The sequence below is a fragment of the Triticum urartu genome, chromosome 5, assembly GCF_003073215.2.
Source record: "Triticum urartu cultivar G1812 chromosome 5, Tu2.1, whole genome shotgun sequence".
Classification (NCBI taxonomy): Eukaryota; Viridiplantae; Streptophyta; class Magnoliopsida; order Poales; family Poaceae; genus Triticum; species Triticum urartu.
This window is the reverse complement of record NC_053026.1, coordinates 582,873,023-582,882,523: the sequence shown is the minus strand read 5'-3', so window position 1 is coordinate 582,882,523 and position 9,501 is coordinate 582,873,023. Positions and strand designations below refer to the sequence as shown.

The window sequence follows — 9,501 nt, the reverse complement described above, 5'->3', positions numbered from 1 at the left end:
TTCCTGTGTAAATAGTTTTATTTCTTTTCTTGTTCTTTGGGGGTCGAGAGGAGAAGACCATAATAAAAACGTTGAGTGGCTCTCATATGCATTATTGTTGATCTAACAAAGAGCCCATATTACCTTGTCTTCTCTTGAATTGAATGCTTGCAGATTCCAGCTTAGTCCAATGCACGTGCAGTATTATTATTATTATTATCCACACTATTCGGTCGTGCAAGTGATAGGCAATAATGATGATTATATGATGAACTTATTGAGATGAGAAAAGCTGGTATGAACTCAACCTCTTTTGTTTTTGTAAATATGATTAGTTCATCGTTCCTGATTCAGCCTATTATGAAAGAAACATGTTTGCAATGACAATTAGAGATTATAATTACTTATGCCATCCTTAATTAGCTAGGAGCTTACAATGGTTTACCTTGCGTGCCAACATGCTATTAAAATGGTTGTGATGTGGTATGATAGGGTGGTATCCTCTTTTGAATGATTCGAGTGGCTTGACTTGGCACATGTTCACGCATGTAGTTGAAACAAAATCAACATAGCCTCTACGATATTTATGTACATGATGCATTATATCCACTCCACCATATGTAGATCTGGCTGGGAGCCCCGCCGTCGACGAGGGCCACACCGGCGATCTCGCGCAACCTACCTGCCTCCTGTTTCCTCTCCGTTCTCCTCCTTCTCTCTCCGATCCTTGTTCATCCGCGGCCGCCCGAGCTCGCCACGATTCATGGCCCTCTCCTTCTGCCAACTCTGGTCCGTCGCCGGTCGTCTGTGGCACGAGCGTCGCGCCTCCTCCTCGACCTCCTCGATCCGCGATGCCCTGACTGCACTACACACGTGCGCCTCGCAATCCATGACCGCCTTTTGCCGAGCTGCGGGATCGACGTCTGACCACCACCATGACCGGCCTCTTGCGAAGGTCCCGGTCGCAGTCTCCTATGCCTTTGGACCTTGGGAGCGACTGGGTGATTATATGCCAGGTAATCTATTTTGCTGAATTTGTTCAGAAGGAAAATCCTTGAGGTACAACACTGACCCGCTTCCTTGCTGTCTCATCTCGGCTGTTTTGGTTGAGCTAGACGCCAAAAGCAATATTGCAACACCATGCGTGAGGAACATGATTCTGCCAGTATTTAAGCATTATACTTGCTAACACTGAGAGCTTAATTATCTTTGATGCAACCAGTCCGTCCAAGCATCCAAATGTACGATTCATGTGCCTAGAATCAGTACTTTTGCATGTCTGATGCATGCAGAAATATCCAAATTCGGCCATTAATTTGCCTTTTAGTACTTACTAATGTTTTTTTTTATTGTTTTGGTTGATCCAGAGTTGATTTGGGATGTAGAGATTAAAGAACAGTAGGACGTCAGGTTCAGAATTGCCTTGGCATCTTCCAGTGTGGGACGATGTTGATTGTCGGGATTTGAAGATATGTGTGCCCCCATACCGTGGTTGAGCCTGTCGGTTTCGCACAGTGGCTGCACGACACCTCATGGACCCGATGTGAAGGTAGCATATGCTATTCTACAGTGCTTGCCCTCTGAAATCTTAATTGTTGGTTGTACAGTTAGTGCTAAACTGCAGTAATCTACTGCACTTGCATCTGAATTGTACATTTAATAAGTTAATACTTGAGAGTTAAGATAGATCAGTAATCTGGTTGGGGCTCTATTGTTGTGGCAATTTGGCAACCGTTGCTAGAGGTGATAAATCTGCGAGCATAAAGTCAATGTCCTGCTATGCCTCATAATTACAGTGCTTTCACATTATGGTAAATTTGTTTCCTAAAAGTAAAATCTTTGTCGTGCCCAATTCATGGTGCAGGACAAGTAAGCCATCCACACGAAGTCGGCGGCAGCAAGGGTGTGGGGCGTCGGGAGGAGCATCTGGGTTGAAGGTTCTGGCCCTCGCCATTGAGACTACCGTGTTCGTCGCCGAGTACATCTGGTATGTACGCAACGAACCTCCCTAATGCAATGTCGCTGCTGTTTATTTCATCTTTTGATTGCGGCAGACTATATTCCACTAAGGCACATTACGGAGTAGCTTTGGGATAGGGGCCAAACCTGCATATTTAATGGGAGCTTACTGTTCAGTGAGGATTTTCCCCCTTAAAGTCATATTGTTAATATCCAAAAAATTTAATGGGTGGGTGGTGATGTCCCACTGCTTTGCCCTTTTAATTCCAGCACTTAAATAAGAATTGGAGGGCAGACGTTGCACAAATGGATCATGTGGCATTTACTACTGTTGTATTATCATATCTAGCATCTCTCTATAAAAAATAAATCTAGCATTAGTTTTGAACTTCTGATGATGTAAGGTAAACACAGAGGCATATCTTCATCATAGTTGCATCCTTTATAGCAGAGATTTTGTTATGAAAAAATTATTTTGTTGATGGAAGCCTTTGTGCTTCTGTCACTTAGGACGTGAAGTTTTTGTAGACAATCTTAGGACGTGAAGTGGGATGCAACATCTATAGATCTACTGACACTGAAAGGTGGTTGTTAGTTAGGTTCTGATTGTGCCAATCAATAATACACAATTGTTACTAGGGTTCGGCTACGGATGCCATCCATCAACTCATGTTTAAAGTGTGCTTGTGAGATGCAATCCGATCTCTCTATCTTTCCCGCTGAGATGCAGAGGAGCTCGGTGTTTTAGGGTCTGGCTGTTGCTGCAGGGGAAGGTGGAGCTGCGAGGAAACAAGACAGGTGGACAATGCGACAGGAAGCAAGAATGAATTTCTAATCAATCTACTGTCTCCCTTGAGTCGGGGTGAACGTACCACGCACCACGTTGTGTTTATTGATCTGGAATCCTAGAGGATCACCCACCCTCGTAATTCAGTATTGAGATGATCTCCTTAATTTCTCAAATGTGTTTTATTAAATTGGATTCCTATAATTATCCTTGCTCTAATTTGATAGTTTTACCCTCCCGAGCATGTTGTGCTTCCATAAAAACATGAATATTTCTCAGCCATTTTATTGAAAATGTAGTCGTATGCTTTCACATTGACTCTGGATATTCTCCTAAACGAAGGTCAAGAACAATTGATTTTATCGGCAACAGGAGGCGCTTATCAGTCGCCATCAAGTGCCTCAACCAGTGCGGCGTCCAGGTACACACATTGCTTCATCTCCTGTGCTATCTCATCGTCTAGACAATATATCCATGGGTGACCCCTGTACTTACCTCATCTCCAGATTAGAACATAAGTGTCCGTAGGAGGGTAGGATCTAGGCAACTGCAGTACTGATTGTCCAGCTAGGCAACAAAGTCGACGGGACAAATAACATAATCTTCAGATTAAGTTATATTCGAAAGTCAGTAGGCTTTTCATGATTGCCAGTGGTAAAACAAGCATATATTTCTTTTGATTATTGACATAGCACAGCTTAGTAGAGTGTACCAACCAACATTGGGTTTGGGAGGTCATTTAATAGGAAACACTTCGCTGCAAGTTTCTTCACCATTGAACACAATTCATCACAAGACTTTATATATGTTGGCTGTCATGCATGTACGTCTGCAACTAAATAATTACAGGATGTTGTGTGCTTGTTCTATGTCCAGCAGTAAAGATGTTTGAAGTTTTGTACCAGTTTCCAATAGATCATTTCCTACAACAATATTTGTTTTGCAATCCAAACAAGTAAATGTCTTGTAAAGAAGTAGATGTTTCTGCATATCAACACACCATTCAAGTTACTTACAGAATGATTTTCTTGGAGCGTTCATAATTTCACGTATGTTTACATCATTATTCATGTGTGGGTTGTATTGTGTTTTCTTTCGTGGGGTGCCGGACGCGCTACTGACGGTACTAGCATGTTTGGGCTGGGGAGACAGAGATGGTATGCGGAGTAAGAAGAGTGATTTAAGGGGAGAGAAATCATAACAGGGGTTGGTGGAGCAGAAGAGGGCGAAGGAAGACTTGTGGGGAGCTGCGAGGAATAGATTTTGGGGTATGTTACTGTTTTATGTGTGATATCAGTTCATAATTTACTGCAGCGGTCAGTTCTCTACTTTCTATGTACTAGGTTAATTCTATTTGCTAGCCTTAAGTGTTTTTTCTATACCAACTAAATATTGTGAAAGTAACCCTGAAACATACACACATCTACTAAATGCAAAATTGTTTCTCTGTTGATACGAACAATCATGTAGATTACTGCATGTAGTTTCGTTTTGCACACAACATACTCTCCAGTAGTGCCGAAATTAGAATCTCAATCCCTGTCCATTATACAAGATGCAAAAGAGTTCAGAATAAGATATTCATCATCATATTCACGCATTTTCCGTTGTAATATATATTTTGTATTTGTGTACAGGTTGACACATTACACATACATACAGTATGTCTGACTTATGCAGAAGAAAAGGGACCCTTCATATAAATTATTTGCATGCTCATAGTTATGAACTTAATACACTTTGCCTGGCATTCATAACCATTATACTTCCTCCTGCCCAAATTTGTTGTCCTACGTAATAGTGTTCCACTTTGCGCCTACCACTGGTAGCTGGAAATTAGATATAATAATAATCAGTTTCCTTGCTAGATTTGTTTCCTTATAGGATATCCTGCCGATTTGATCTATTTTTGGCTAGAGCACATGGGATCAAACCAGAGGTAATCAATTTTCTATGTTCACCTGATTAGTTATAAGGAATTTATTACCTCTGTTTTATTTCCAGGATACCAAAACCAGTGGTAACGTTTTTTATGGCTTTGAAATTCTGTACAAGGTATTCTCATGTCTAAATACTAGAATTGTTTGTTCATTGCTAAATTGTTAATGAGGGGTCCATGTAGTGCTTTCAGTGGAGACACTAGACCATCTGATGTTCATTTAGACATTTCTATTCAAACTTTCAAAGTGATTGTTTTCTTTTTGTGTGTCCACACAGTTGTTTGTGTGCATCCAATATAAAACTTGCTATGAATTTGCACCACCTACACCCTTTTTCCATGTCTTAGTCTATATGAATTACCCACTTTATATACCGCAAAAAGAAATTACCCACTTTATAATAACTCACATGTTAATTAAAAGGAAAAAGATCTGAACCATCGACACTCTATAAGTTAAGTTGTTCAGCTAAAATTTAACAAAGAGATATTTGATTACATGGATCTCTAATTTTTCTGCAGTGTTGTAATTATATTGTCTCGGGTGTTGTTGTACGTTCCTTGTATCATGTTGACTTACTCCTTGATCAATAGGGATGTGGATACAAAATTCCGTTTTCCACTACTTATATTATCCTCATTGGACCTTAAGCTATAATCATCGGCTGTTGTTGTGTGTCTGCCTGCCTGGCAATGTTTCACCTCTATTTTTGACCTACTGTTGACTTATTTGGAACCTGAGAAAGAATTATTTTACATGTTAGAGTACTCTCATATGTTTGAAGTCATAAAACCAGCTGAGATAATGAAATAATGCCAGGTAATTACTTGTGGTTTCAAGGTTGCGCAAAGGAGAGGAGGCATGGTTCAAGGTCGTCTTCTGGCACTGGTTTGCCAGCTAGGTCCTCGACAACATCTGCGCCTCATAGGTCAGCCATGATTCTCGGATTTTTTGTTCTGCTGTTATTCCCAAAGAAACATCGTAGTTCTTTTGGACGGTCAAAGATTATTCAGTTACTGAAATACTTCTTATCCAAAGAGCTGGGAATATTTAAAACATCTAAATTGCTTATCTCAACACTATAATAGAAAGTACTATCTCGGAAATAATAACAAAACACTGTGATAAACTGGGCACCGGAGCCATATTGACACAGACCCATGATCAATGATATGTGAGCCAAGTCTTGATACCCGTGAACTTACAACCACCCATTGAGTACATGATTTCTTCCATCTCCTTTTCTTTTGTTTTCCAGGGCAGATATTCCACCGTGCATTGTATTTGACCATACTTAACCAAGTTGATTCATATCAATAAGTATCTTTTGGTTTTCTTCCAGTTTATTAGGCATGGTCCCAGACACAAATTCTGAAGCTTCAATAATTTGGGTGGTCTAATAGTTCCTGTATAGCTTGATGTTGTATCAGGTGTAATATTTTGTTGTTGCTTGATGTTGAATCAAGACAAGCTAGGGTCAACAAGGAACAGAGGGGTTGACACATGGAGAAGCGGGAGCATAAAATTCAAAAGGTATTGAACATGTGTATGGATTACATTGGTGAGTGAATGGTGTGGCACATTGAGTCAGAGAGGAGTAGTTGCTTGTCTGGTATGAAAAACAGTTGTTTCTCGATTAGATTAAGGCGAAACTTATCTTCAACATGTGTGGTCTTTCATCACCATTTCAAAAGAGGTTCAATGCAAAATCCTCAGACTGCCAATTTTTACTTCATTGGAAGTATTTTATCGATACGTTTGGAACAATTCCCAGATTCCATGAAACATATTCATGGCACCAATTTTAACTAAAGAATAAATCAATCTCAATTTTGTTCTGTAAAAAATTAAAGCACTCTCCTTTCCTATGAGAAAAGAAAACATATACTCCAATTGAAGTAAGGAGTACAAAGTTGAGTCATTTTTGAGTCACTTATTGCGGGACGGAGGGAGTACTACATTGAAGCGATTGCCAATTCAAGGAATCATTTTCTATGGTCAGTGCAAACAAACAAAATTTAACCATATGGAAACAATATTTAGTTGCCATAGAAGTAATTTGACCCGAAACAGTTACCATCCAAAAAAGGAAGTGAAAAAACCATATGAAGGAAACTAAGTTCCAAAAGCAAGGAGTATCAACATTTGAAACAAAATATATTTTCATACAGAAGTAATTTACATCTATGGAAGCAATTTTTTGTTCATCACTAATCTGTATCAATATGTGTTGCATTCTCTTTTTGAGAAGTGAACTCTGAAATCCCTCCTCATTCCAAACAATGAAATTCTGAGGCTGAAAGTACAAATTTGTTACGACATGACTTAGAGAAAAAATGGGCGTATTTGGAGCCGGATGGAAACATGGGCAGATTTGGAGCAGTGTGAAGACGGCGCACGCTGGTGTTGCAATGACCAAAAGAGCCGAAGTGAAAGAAGAGATGGAATGACAATGATGCAACCTTGTCGTGTGATTCTTGTATGTATATTTGAGGTTCGTAGGAAAATATGTATTAGTGAGATAAAGTGATGGAGATGCATCTTAGGTAGAAATGGAAACAGAGCCCAAAGATAAATAGAGAATTATTAGTTTGTGAATGAACATGTGGTGGAAAGATTGTTTTCTTGTTCATATGCCACATTTTCTTACTATTTCTACTAAGGTGAGGTGCCTTGTACATGCCATATTTTTAACATACATAGTAGTGCGAGACAACAAAACAATGACATAGAAGCCACATGCATAATCAAGTTACCGCATATTGAGAGGATGGTTTATGTATGGACAAAGAGGGCTAGGGAGAAGTTCAACAAAAAACAGAGGCTAGATGGGGTGCATGGTGTTTGTTGGAATAGAGAGAAGATACTTGCGTGCAATGTTTTCGTCTGAGGCGGGTAACTTGAGCATTGTTTACAAATTTTTCCCTGGCCCATGGCAACGCACGGGCAGTCTACTAGTTTACATTGAGTATGACTTGAGTGGATCTCTTTTACCATGAATTACAATGTCTAGTCTGTCCTTGATCTTTAAAGGTGCTCTGCATTTATGTTTTGCAGTCTCAGAAAGGGCTAGCGAGATACCATCTTGTCATATCATATTATGATTTTTTTGAGAAAGTGTTGTCATCCGAGATTTATTATTATTGATTGCTAGTTGATTATGTCATTGATATGAGTAAACATGAGACCTAAGTGTTATTGTGAATATGGTTAGTTCATAATCTTTGCTGAAAACTTAAATGTTGGCTTTACATATTTACAACAACAAGAGCAAACAGAGTTTGTAAAAGTTTTCTTTATCATTTTCAGTTTATCAACGGAATTGCTTGAGGACAAGCAAAGGTTTAAGCTTGGGGGAGTTGATACGTCTTCGTCATATCTACTTTTCGAAACACTTTTGCCCTTGTTTTGGACTCTAACTTGCATGATTTGAATGGAACTAACCCGGACTGACGCTGTTTTCAGCAGAATTGTCATGGTGTTATTTTTGTGCTTAAACCCGATCAAAGGGAGATTAACTCTCCATCGGTCACCCATCACGTTGCGGTGGTAGAGGAACAATGCGGCAACTCTTCCCCTATTTTGAGGACTAACTATGTCCGGATTCCAGAGCTCTCCGAGCCGGATACCCGCTTACGGGAGGACATCACCCAAGCCCTGAACCTAGAATCAGGCAGTGGGCCAGACTTATCGGGCAACACTCCGGAACCCGAACTTCCAATATTGGAAGCTCCTCGGCCCCTGGGTCTCAGATCGGGTAGGGGTTCGGACTCAAATCCACCCACCCACCCAGACATAAACGATCTTTCCCACATCAGGCAAGAGCCCCATGAAACAGTACATCATTATTGGGCCAGATTCCTCCTTGTGATGAGCAAGGTTAAGGACTGTCACGAGGAAGATGCAGTCTCACTTTTCTGCAATAATTGCACGGACAAGGGAATCCTTAACGCCTTAAGTCGCCGTGACATATCACGCTTCACTGACTTGGCATCCATAGTACGGAAGTACTGTGCGATGGAAAGCACCTGGAAAACCGAACCAAAATTTTGGGATAATCCGGCCCCGAATATACACCTAGTCCGAAGTAAAAGGGTGCACTATCATAAGACACCCGAGCTAGTTGCAAGGAAACAAAACCCTCTACAGGGAATGGAACCGTACCGGAGGGATGGCTTAACGGACCCTGCAAAATTCATAGTACAGCGGATACAATACCAACGCACAGCCTTAGAGCATGTTGGATACTCCGGCAGGTGGCCAAAAGTGGTGAGGATCTTCTTATCCCAAATGCCACAGAGCACCATCCCGTGGATAACAATATGGTGTTAACAGTCTTTGAGACCTTCGCGTCAAATAATAGGCGCAAGCGAACACTCCGCAGCATGGCCGAAATCTGCCACGTAGCAGCAATAAATCCATGGAGTGACACGGCTATTACCTTCAATGCCAGTGACGAACCTAAATTCCGAACAGCCCGAGCACCAGCCGCACTGGTCCTCAGTCCAATTGTGGACGGCTATGAGGAAACTCTTCAAAAAATGGAAATAGACTGGAACCGCATTGAGCAAAGTAGCACAACCTTCAGGGGAATCATACCCAGTCGAGAGGCACGGTGCGCTGGGAAAATCACACTAGATGTGGTATTCGGTACACCAGAGAACTATAGGTCTGAAGAAATTACATTTCAAGTGGCCCCGTTCAGCAGTGGATACCACGCCCTTTTAGGACGTGAGGCGTTCACGATCTTCCGAGCCGTACCCCATTATGGGTACATGAAGCTCAAAATGCCCGGGCCCAACGGAATCATCACCCTCGCCAGTGATCCGGACACAG

The 9,501-nt window shown here is 41.1% G+C and overlaps 1 long non-coding RNA gene across 17 annotated transcripts; it reads left to right on the top strand.

The window, feature by feature from the left end:
* The first annotated feature begins 591 nt into the window (after positions 1 to 591).
* LOC125510941 lies at positions 592 to 6,400 on the top strand. 17 transcript variants are annotated; one of them, XR_007284831.1, is made up of 9 exons: positions 592 to 995; positions 1,095 to 1,220; positions 1,347 to 1,528; positions 1,844 to 1,966; positions 3,068 to 3,146; positions 3,878 to 3,993; positions 4,594 to 4,780; positions 5,485 to 5,593; positions 6,008 to 6,400. It is a non-coding gene; the product is annotated as an uncharacterized LOC125510941 (long non-coding RNA). The 17 variants fall into 17 exon arrangements; XR_007284821.1 differs by having other exon boundaries at positions 3,856 to 3,993; XR_007284832.1 differs by adding an exon at positions 2,706 to 2,736 and having other exon boundaries at positions 3,878 to 4,780.
* Positions 6,401 to 9,501: the final 3,101 nt, after the last annotated feature.